This window comes from Carassius gibelio, chromosome A12, assembly GCF_023724105.1.
Source record: "Carassius gibelio isolate Cgi1373 ecotype wild population from Czech Republic chromosome A12, carGib1.2-hapl.c, whole genome shotgun sequence".
NCBI lineage: Eukaryota > Metazoa > Chordata > Actinopteri > Cypriniformes > Cyprinidae > Carassius > Carassius gibelio.
The window spans coordinates 11,895,516-11,907,393 of record NC_068382.1 but is presented as its reverse complement, the minus strand read 5'-3'; the positions used below and the strand labels follow the sequence as shown (position 1 = coordinate 11,907,393).

Below are 11,878 nucleotides of genomic sequence, written 5' to 3'. Positions count from 1 at the left end.
AATGAATGTTAGATGATGTCAGATATGAAAACTGATCATTTTGTTTCCAAACCCTTATGATGTTGTCTTCTACACAAAAGGAGATATTTAGCAGAATGTTCAAGTTGCTCTTTTTCCTATGACACTTATTGGTAACCTGGGGCTGTAAAGCTACATAAAAGCATTGATTTGACTTGTGCAGTCTATATAACAAGTCTTTTGGAGTGATGACGTAATTATCTGAAGGAAAAAGACCAAAAGACTTGGTCACCATGGTCAAAAGAGCAGCGTGAACATTCATTCTGAATTTCCTGCATCATATGAGTTTGAAAACTGGACCAAAATGATCTGGCATGCTTCATCCAATAACATTATGCTAATAATGTTCTCTGTTTTGCTTCCTCACAATTACGTGATGATTAAAAAAAAAACAGACCATCTAATTTTAGTGGTTATACACACATTTCTCTGTAATCTGACCTGTAATGTGAGCAAATAGATCACCCATTGATGTCATACTGCCACTTGTGTCATCATCTGTGATCTGACTGGACACAACAGCAGCCAGGGACTAGTGTATTAAAGCCTGACTCACGCAGCGTCATAAAAGGGGAAAGAGGGGGACAAGTCAGTTTTTCCATGACCCAAAAGCTGGTCAGACAAGAGTGGGAAAAGTACAAGCTGTGATGTCAGTATGGCTTGAACAGATGCTAAGAAAATGCATCTTCATAATACACATACAGAAAACATCTGCTTATATATATGTATATATATATATATATATATATATATATATATATATACTGTATATATATATATATAACTGTGGTTTGTTTGAATAATTTAATAATAACAAAGCTTTTTTTTTTTTATAATAATACAAATTAATACTATTATTTTTTTTATTATTGTTTTTTTTTTTTTTTTTTTTTTTTTTTACTTGTGCCCATCTCACATTTCTGGTAAAGATCATTCACTTTTCTTTAAAAATGGCCTGTAATATAAACCATTTAACTCATAATAACATTTTGCAGACCATGCAAACCATTAATAACCACTGATAATTATTAATAATAACTATGAAATGACTTTCCACTGACCAGATGAAAATAGTAAAATTAAAATTGTAACAGTAACATAGACTTTTCTGCTTCTGAGAGAAAAGCAGGTCAGCATGAACCAATCCTGCAGCTGTAAGGGGATGCCTCAGAGCTTCAGAAGGCATGAATATGTGCAGTAGGTGTCTCCACCTGCTTTGTAGAGCTGGTTGTTTTCTTTATTCATGTGGATTGTGTCAAAACAGGAAATATTCTCTTGCAGCACACACACACTAGCCTCCGTGCATTACTTGGTAGCAGTAAATATTTGTCTAGCAACACAAGATCTTCTGTTATGACACTTCTTCTAACAGGAAACCTGTAAAACCACTTCACAATCTATCATTCAGCACACTGTTGGAACCAAACAGGCTTTATATCATTTTATTAAATTTCAGTTGGCTTTCCTGTAAATGTGTGCTGGTTTCAACTTTGTATTTGACTTTAATGTTAGCAATCAATTGCACAGTGCATCTGAGGTGCTTGAGGGTATATTAACTTGCTTCCTTTTCACCGGTGAGGACATCTTTCTTGTGCTGGCCTGTAGCAGGAGCATTGAGCAGTGAGACTCCAGATAAAGACCTATGAGGGCAAATTAAATCCCTATTTTTATTCATTTATTTTAGGTGTGAAGCTACTATGTGATGTTTCTGTGCACAGAGTGAAAAAGCTTTGAAACCTTTTACATTTTACTGAGAGAGAAAGTCTTTTCAGGAATTATTGCCAACCACAAAGGAAAAGCTCACCCAAAAATGAACATTTGCTTAAAATGTTCTCACCCTCAGGCCATTTAAGATGTAGATTAGTTTGTTTCATTAACAAAACAGATTTGGAGATATTTAGCGCTACATTAATTGCTCACCAGTGTATCTCCTGCTGTGAATGGGTGCCGTCAAAACAAGAGTTCAAACATCTGATAAAAGCACCACAATAATCCACAAGTACATGACTCCAGTCTGTCAATTAATGTCTTATGAAGTGAAAATTCATGCGTTTGAAACAAATCTTAAAACCACTGCTTCTGACCAAAATACGTTTTGGTCAGAAATGTTAACAATTAAAATAAATTACGTGCTTTTTTTTTAACAGGCAATTTTAATAATATTAATAAAAACGCTGAATGATGTCCAGTTTAAAAAGTACAAATTTCTGGATAGGTGTCCCTGAATGTTTACATGACCCTTACCCGTAGACTATGGGGGTACGTAAGACAAGAAAGCTTTGAAAACACTGATTCAGAGTAACCGAATCCCTTGAAATATATGTGTTTTATTAGTTGATTCGGTAAGCCTGAAAAACCAGGGAAGTTCTGAATCCTCAGGTAAACAGTTTTTACGGATGGCCAAACGGCCGTACAATCATGTGGAATGCATCAATTATTTTCTCTGGCCCTCTTACTGCGGTGCTTGAATAAATATTGGTACCAAGCATCAGCGAATGCGCAATAGGAAACATTTCCCCGCCGTTGTCACTAGGCAACCATGAAACGGGTGACTCAGAGAGCTGACTCAATAGGTACTGTGACGAAGTCAGTCAAGAAACACACACTCATTCACTCACTCACCATCTGTATGCACAGAGGAAGTCTCTCAGTTGAGGTAGAGAACTAATCCCTGCTTCTTTACCTACTGGCTCAACACCTCTGTGTTCAACAGGTGTGCGTCCATATCTTCTGACAGCCTTCGCCTAGCCTTCTCCACACCCTGTAAATAAATACAAACATACACCAGCAAATGCCTACTTACTCACAAAACTTCGCTGCTTTACAAATAAAGGTCCTACATTAATTAGCTAAGCATTTTAGCACATTTAATGAACATGTATTCCACCTTTATCAGCTTGCCATGCAGTTTCACTAGCTAAATTAACTTCATACCGCGTGCGATTAAGCATGTTTAAAAATGCATAGATCATTTCAGTGCAAGTTCATACTACTGAATAATCTGCAGTATATATATATATAGTATATAGTATGTGGAAACAATAGGCGTTATACAACACTAAATGTTTCAACATTGTTTCAACAATGACCTCATCAAGTGAGTAGCATCCTCTTGAAAATAAATATGGTTATTTTTTGTAATTCAGTGTAATAATCATATTTTAACATCTAGGATTCTAATTAAATTGCGAGTAGTAAAAAAATATAACTGTATTATTATTTACATTAACTTGTCATACAGGAAATGGAATGTCAAGTCAAGCACAATGCATCAAGGGATATGGTATTTTAAGAGTTGTGCTTCAGGTATGACATTGTTGTAGGCCAAAACCTGGAAACGTGTTAGCATTTAGAGTTTTACTGTCCCTAAATCAGTGTTTTCCCAATTTTATTTTATTTATTTTTTTGCCTAAATAAATGGTTGACACTCAAAAAATACTATCATGTTTTATTGTATGACATAAAAAACACAAGTAATAGCCTGCCCCTTTGTGATAAAAAAAAAAAAGCTTTTACTAAAAAAAAAAAAAAGTATTTAAAAAGGCAGTCGCTAACAAGTTGCCAAAAGTGACTGCAGAGCTTGTTTTCTGCAATGATCCAAAAGCCAATGGAAAAACATATTTGGGTTTTTATTGAGGGAACCAGGGCAAAGCTATCTTCCGGAATGGCCTACAAAAATGTGTCATTGACTAAACAATGAAACAGTTAATACACAGTTAATATGCAGATTTCATTCTCAACCTGTTAATTAGAATCTTGCATCCTTGACTTCACACCTCCACTTTCCTCATTAACAATTACTTAATAGTAACTGTAAAGACTGATGTGGTTTGGAATCAGTAAAATGTGCTTGGAAAAATATATGACTTGACTAATAATTATGCACTCCCTGTAGTTTTGTAGAAGCTGTTTTGGTCTTTTTCTTTCTTGAATAAGGAGTGACTAAATAAAATAACAGCATTTGTTTAGACCAAATTCCACAAAGACGTCCAGACTCACCTCAAGACTCGGTCTGTAAAGTGTTGTTCTGCTCTTTGTCATGCATGGAACTCAATCAGACAAGGCCCTGCACTGGGGTTGAAACAAGGCAAAGTGTGGCGCCCTCTGCAGGACATTATCCAGAAACACAACCTCAAACTGAGGACACACAGTGGTCAATCTTGAACACAACATCTTATGAAAAATAATAATGCAATCTCAAACTGACTTTTTATTGCATTGTTGAAATTTATGCTTTCCACACACACACACATACACAAACACACACATACATACATATATGTATATATGTGTATGTATGTATGTGTGTGTTTGTGTGTGTGTATGTGTGTGTGTGTGAAAAGCATAAATTGCAACAATGCAATAAAAAGTCAGTTTGAGAACAGTAACTGACAGTAAGTAAACAATGTAAGCATCTCTGCAGAACATAATTGGCACTCAGTTGTTGTTATATGCTATGAAAAGTGAAATATATTTCGATTATACAAGTATAAAACATCAATTTAGCCTAATACCACCACCAGTACTGAGGCATCTTTGCTCAGTGTGTGGACGAGGGAAGCTCCAGCTCCGAGGACTCATGCACAGGATGTCCATGGTGCTCCTCTGGCAACAAAATCACTGATGCTGGAGTTTGACTCAACACACTCATTCAGCATCAGGATGTTGTTCCCAGCTGGCAACAGATAAATGCACACGCATAAACACATATTCATCAGGTCTGAGTGTGCAGCTGGTAGTTCAATCAGACGCATGACAAGAAAGTACACGGCGCTTCGGGTTTCTTCATCGGGAATTTCGTACACTTGTCATGGTTTTGCTCCAAGCTTCTGAAACCGAAGACCTAACAGCTACCATTAAAATAACCAGCTAAAAGCACTGAGACAGAGAAATTGGAGCAGATTTAATAAGAGATTATTGCTAAACCAAATCCTTATGTCATGCCCTGGTGCTGTTCATTTCAAAACATGTTTCTAGAGACTATATAATATAAAATATTAGAAATACCAACAGCTCTTTGTGATATAAATGAAATCTGACTCTAGAAACCATGAGACTAAAGTTCTCAGATAAATCATCTGGGATAATTTTTCACGCTTCTCTGTCTTAGAGGGGAATGTGCTCACGCTGAAGGAAGTTGTTGCTCTACAGACCTTGTAAGGGTCCCGAAGCCTAGCATGCTGCCAAAAGGGAGGAGGTTCACTATTTTAAGTGAGTTTGTGCTGATCTTCCCACCAAAGTAACACTCCACAAAAAAAGGGGCCCAGAAGTTCATGCTATCCTTTTACACATGAAGAGCAGAATCATCATATCCCTCAAACAGATGATAAGTGACACCAAGCAATCCATAAGAGCTGTGTAATTGGACGCCTTTGGGCTTATTCTGAGCATGCAAATCAGAGCCAGTGGCGCGGAGAGTTACATGCCCTACTACAACAGCAACTTCATATGTCTGGAGCCCCGGTGCATTCTGGGTAGGGGACAAAAATGAAACGTCAGCCTTGGCTGTCGTAACCTTTTTTGGAAAAGTTGGGAAGTGCCTCGTACAGCAGCTCTGGTGTACAGACGGCCTGAATAGTGTGAGTAATTCAAGATGGATGTGTAAACACAAGTATATTACCACCTCCTGCTTAAATTAAAACACAAGTTGTACATTGCATCATTAATTTATGTGTTTATAAATCAGCCCAGGGGCCTGCCAGTAAAATTTCAGGTCATTTGAATTGAACACAGCATAAATATCACCACAGTCATTTTCTCAGTTGTAGCTCAGCATGTAAACTTCAAATCCCTCTTTTTTATTTAATAATAATAATAATAAAAATTATTGTTTAAAATAAACATTTTTTATTGACCCCTGATTGACCCTACCCTGATTAGATCAAACAGTAATTTAAAGGGGATGTTGGTTGTTTGCCATTTAAATCAAATATTTAAAATATAAATACCTTAATATTCAACTGTGCAGCAAGTGTCCCCATGGTGCATCCTAAGGGGAGGTGTCTTCATGTGTGCCTCAAAGATCTCAAATACAGCTTGACAGAGGATTGAGAATACAATCTATTTTAAATTATTTCTGTTTAGCTGCCCAGGAGATTGCACATACATGGGCAGGGATGTTCGGTAGATTTCTCTATATGCTGTGTCACTATAATTTAAAAATAAAAAAGCTCTGTCAGTCTCGGCAGTCTGCCTGCCCTTGCTCTGCAGTCATGGATCAGGTTTACAGGTCCTGTGGGTGAAAGGACATACAGAGAAAATGATGAATGTTTTATTTGATACTCCACAAATCACAGTATGTGATCACAGATTTTTTACCTTTATGTGCGTTCTCTGGGAATTGACCCCACAACCTTTTGCACTGCTAATGCAATGCTCTTCCACTGAGCCACAGGAACATTTATGCAAAATAAATTATAAAAATTATCTGCTATGGCAATAAAAGAAAGAAAGAAAGAAAGACTTCAAAGGAGATACATTTCTAAACAATATTTAATTAAAGATCAAAATAAATCCTATATAATAAAAACTTTTATTCTCCTTTGATATTGAGTCTAAAGTGTCGGCTCACACATCTGCAACCCTTGCCCTACAATCTCTAACACTGGTATATTTTACTCAGTGAGGCTTTCTATTTTTCCCTCTTCTCTATGTTTACAGGATAGAGTTTATGCAAAGAAAAAGGTCATCTGTTTTGACGTCTCACTTACTGGCGCACTAAAACTGCCAGATCTGTACCAGGCTGAGAACATGTATGTGATCTAAAAATAGAGAAAGGGTCAAAATAAAGAAAGAAAGAAATAACAACATTTACAGGATGAAATGCAATAAGAAATGCGATGCCATGTTTGTATCTAATGTCATGGCTGCATGCAGCCTTTCTGCTAAGTGTGATGTCCATCCAATAGATACTGACATACTCATAAAACTAGAGCCAGGTCAGTGGCTGCTCAGGGAAACCCCAAAGGTACTGTACAAGCAGAGGGACAGTCACTAAGTCATAATCAAACTGGCATGCTCTGCTCCTGTTGCATGCCTGACTGCATTTCGGTCCAAAACTCACTTAGTGAAAGATACTTGGGACCACTTCAACAGACTGACTGATCAGTATAGCACATTTCACAATTAGCACTATGCTAAATGTTGTAGCATTCTTTGAAATCATTAAGAACAAAACTGGCAATGGAGAGCATTCCACAAACAACAGATGCTGTGACTTTACACGCAAACATCAATTCCCATAATGCCATGTGGATGCAATCTTAATAGGAGTTTGTTATATTAATGTTGTGAAATTGACAAACAGTATTGGCTCACTTGTGTGCTAAGCACAGACGCACAGCAACTTAAAACCGTTTAAAAATCATTATTAGCTGTTTTTGATAAAGCTTGTTTATGCATTGCTGATATGGCTGCCTCCTTTTACAATCAGAACACTCTCAGCACTGAATCTAGGTCATCAAAATATCGCTTATGGCATTTATAATACATTCATAATCAATCTGAATACTGATATATTCAGCTTTATGGAATACAACAGACTATTCTAAAGAATATTTTTGTCCATACAATAAAAGTCAATGGGGACCAAAGTAGTTTTTTCATTGTATGGATAAAAACATTTGTTTTGTCTGTGTTCCATGTATGTGACAACTTGAGGGTGAATAAATGATGCCAGAATTCTAATATTTGAGCGAACTGTCCTGTTTTAAGTCACAAACAGCTTGCAAGGACTCTTTCTGCATGTCAGCATGGCACTGGAAAAGACCGGGAGCTCATGGGGGGGCTTTTCTAAATTCCAGTGGCACGAAACCAACTGCTCACAGGCTTTGTTGGATAAAGAGTACATGAGGTCCTCAGTGTAAAGTGTCCAACTCTGTGGCATGATACATGAGTGCCGTTACACAACTGTTCCAAGTCTTGGTGATCTCATTGTGCTGGTCCAAGACTCTGTCTGGACTCTTGCCACTTTTACAGGCCCCCAAGGGGCATATCAACGATCAGCACAAGAGGAATTCGCAGCCTGGCAAGAAAGGCTGCTCAATTAGCGCCCTTCGTGTATTTCACAGACTTGAAAGTAGGGCAGTCTATGGGCACATCACTCACGTGCAGGGGGAATCGTGGGACAGGAGAGACAGGTGTTGCGTAAGATCTTGTGTGTAAATCAGACAGGGAGGAAGAATGCCCAAATGTGCTCTAAATGAGTTTGTTTTGTGCATGTCTTCAAATTTACGGCTAATGATGTGATCTGGGCCGAGGTCACCTTAGGGTGTCCATACATGCACACACAAACATTCCAACCTACACACACACACTTGAGTGATTGATGCTAGGGAAGAGGAGGGACAGGAACTGAAACTGAGCCGGCCGTCTTGGCTAAATCTGAGAGTCCCATCGGCATGCTTCCATCACAGCTGGTCAGCTGGAAATAGATAGAGATGCAACTAAACCCGAGAGACGGGTAACAGCACAATCTGTTTACTCACTTATGATAGACACAATCAGATTTAATTAGAGACAGCTTTTGAAAGGTATTCCCATCCTGAGAATCCCTCATTGTATACATCTAATGCTCTGATGACAATGCCGATGGCACATCAAGAGCAATTGATGATACATCAGACAAGTTGTAAATCTATCAAGGGAGACTTAGTGAGAAATCTCAGCCTGTTACTGAGAACCTTGGCATGGAAAAACGCATCTCAAAATAAAACAGGGTGTGCTCCAGACATGTAATGATTTAAAAACAGGAATTGCAAGACATTGCTCACTTATCAGCTTAATAATCATTTCTTTTAACAACCCCCTGACAAACTGAACAAATATTAATGAAAATGACCACAGGAATAAACAAATGCATGGGTAATTAACGCACATCTTAACATCTCAATTTTAAAATTCTGTTTACCAATTCACTATTTAACTTTATTTACAAAACCGTATGACTTTATTAAACACAAGAGTGGCTATTTTGAACAATCTTTCAACTAAATAACAAATATATCAGTTACCTTATTTTTTAAATATCTAATTTTGCGTAGAATTTTCATTTTGAAATATTTTTTTGAATATTTTTAAATGGTCCTTTGATGCGACAAATACATTTGTGTGACAAAATACATGTGAAAACAATGAAGTATTTCCCAGCTACGTACACTCCTAGATAAAAAAAAATAAAAAACAATGGGCAAAATCCTTTAGATACAACACCTTATTTACGCCAAAAGGTTTCTAGTAGTACTTTAAGGGTACAAATACTAAGACGACTAAATGCACCTTTAAGGGGTAAGTAAGGTACAACAGCTGAACATGTTCAGTTATTAAAAAGAGTTGACATGAAACATTCCATAAAAGATGGAATATACACTCTCCAGCAATGAACCAGCAACACAGTTTTGGCTCAAAAGCAGTAAAAGCAATGTCCTTGTCATGAAATATGCACATTTACATAGTCATTAACACTGTTCTTAAAACAAGACTCAATTGATATTTTCAATATTGTTAACCGGTTAAATGTCACCCCGTCCCGTACGGGACACCTACGTTGACTATACTATATTACAATCGAATCTAATCTAATCTTGACAAACTATATATTGCTGGAAAGGTCTAAGACTCCCAAATATATATTTTACCAATATTTTTTGTAAAAAATTATGTAGGAAAAGTAAAAGATGAATTTATGACAAGAGTGCACCCTCAGAAATCTACATTACAAAAGGAGCTTTGACCTTTGTTTAAAAAAAAGACTTCCTCGTTGCCTTTTTCTCTATCACTTTTTAGAAATCATCAGAAGTTATATATCACTTGAAAACATAAAATCTCAAAATTCATCCTTCAAAACCCATTTTAAAATCAGACATTGCATTACCATGTAAATGGTACATCAAAATCATGTTACAAAATGTTTTCAGTTATGAATTATACAAATTTAGGTTTGTATCATGCACATTCATCTCTATCTTCAAAAACGTGAGTGACAGTTTTAAATTGCACATTATGAAATTATACCAAATAATGGTATATTCTAAATCACATGAACTCACCAGGTAAAATCTGTTCTTGGTCCATTTAAAAAGCATTTCTAGTATCATAGGGCTCCAGACACTCTTCGGTGCACCTGATGTAACATAAACAAAGACAAAGAAAACAGTGTTATTGAGAATATGAAAAGCCCAGCCCCGATCCCGCTCAAATCCCTGTCACTCAGGAAACATGGCCTTCCTGCAAACAAGAGGTAGTATGGAGCGGGACAAGGCCACAGGGGCAGGTAGTGGGCTGGAAGGATGTTTTTGTCAGTGCTTTGGCCCCTGGTTGGCAGAAACACAGGCAGGCAGACGTCCATCCTCAGGAAAAGAGCCTGTGGAGGAAGTGAAGCTGACGTCACAGTCGCACGCAGTCCCCCTGCTGTAGATCAGCACGTGCACAAAGACAAAGCTATCGGTAGAGTCACGTAAACACAAAAACAGGTGGATTTCATCTGATTGTGCTTCAATACTGTGATCAAGCCTTCAGCCTTTGATCTGCGAGGAAAACAAACATATTTTTCAGAGCAAAAACACGGCTACTGCCTTTAAATCATATTGTAAAGGCACACATCCAATAATGACAGTGAAGCAATAACAGGATGTTTACAAAGCTATTCACTTTAAGTGAATGAAACATAATGGTTGAACCAAATATAACCCACTGATATTATTTACTATAAATCATACGATTCATACGAGTGTGTGTGTGTGTGTGTGTGTGTTTGATCCAGTAGCTTGTGAGGTGCTTTACTCGAGTAACAATACTAATGGGATGTACTTCTGTATCCTGGACAGGTCAGGTGGTGGAAAGGACACAGCTGTAGCTGGCATACGAACACTGGTGGTTTTTCACATCATGTAGTGAGTGAGTCTGCTTTGTCATTTGTATTTTTTTAAGTTGACTTTTGCAGTAAATGATTCTTTCAGCCCAAAGACATTTTTTGCAACAGTAGGCTTGTCAAAGAAGTCTCCTCCTGAGACAGAGAAGGTCTTTAAAATGCTGGAGTGGGTTCATTGAACAGAATGAGCTACAGATGTGTAATTTGCCTAATTACGGTACTTTTCTTCATATGTTTATTGTTACTACTACCAGTAAGAAGACAAACAATATTTCAAGAATAGTCCTCCTGACTTCATTTTCAGTACAACTGATAACTGATACACATTTGTAAAACAAAGCAGAGAGAGTGTTCACTGCGTGATACAAGACAAGAGACATAAAAGTAATGGCGGTTTTAGTTACCTGGATAAGTGCACTTCTGCCGAATACTCTACTTGTTCATTTACTCTATTGTGATTCATTTTCAGGTTGTTTCTGCAGAACGTCTCTAAGAGGGCTCGTGCACTTACAGCGGCTGAAACCAAGGCCTTCCTCGAGGCTGGAGACATGGGTGGGTTTGGGAATCGGCTGGGGAGGTTGACATAAAATACTGAGATATTTAATAAAATATATGATAAGTAGTACATAAAAGTAAAAGATTAAACTACATCTCCTAATTTCCTGTATTTTCAGCCCTTTTTAATGCTCACTGAGACCAGCTGTGACTGTCAAACATGGCAAAGAAAAAGATTTTGTGAGTGGGGTCTTGTCAGTAGTTTTCAAAGCTGAATTGTGTTCTGTCTTGTATGTCTTACTGTAATCTTGTATGAACTTCTACAAGAGAAAATAAAACAATATAAAACTATTTCAACAATATTTATTGCATGTATATTGTGTATACTGTATATTGCAAATAAATGATTTTTTAATCTTTAATTTTATTTTTCAATTTTATTTATTATTTGAGTTGTTTTGCATACTTTTAGACATTTTGTAAAAAAAAATAAAAAAG

The 11,878-nt window shown here is 37.0% G+C and overlaps 1 long non-coding RNA gene across 2 annotated transcripts; it reads right to left on the bottom strand.

Annotated features, from left to right (window-relative positions):
* Positions 1 to 1,444: 1,444 nt before the first annotated feature.
* On the bottom strand, positions 1,445 to 10,242 carry LOC128025136 (uncharacterized). Of its 2 annotated transcripts, none has more exons than XR_008186100.1 (4): positions 10,065 to 10,242; positions 5,967 to 6,250; positions 2,641 to 2,779; positions 1,445 to 1,658 (listed from the first exon to the last, which is right to left on the bottom strand). It is a non-coding gene; the product is annotated as an uncharacterized LOC128025136 (long non-coding RNA). The 2 variants fall into 2 exon arrangements; XR_008186101.1 differs by lacking the exon at positions 10,065 to 10,242 and adding an exon at positions 6,337 to 6,351.
* Positions 10,243 to 11,878: the final 1,636 nt, after the last annotated feature.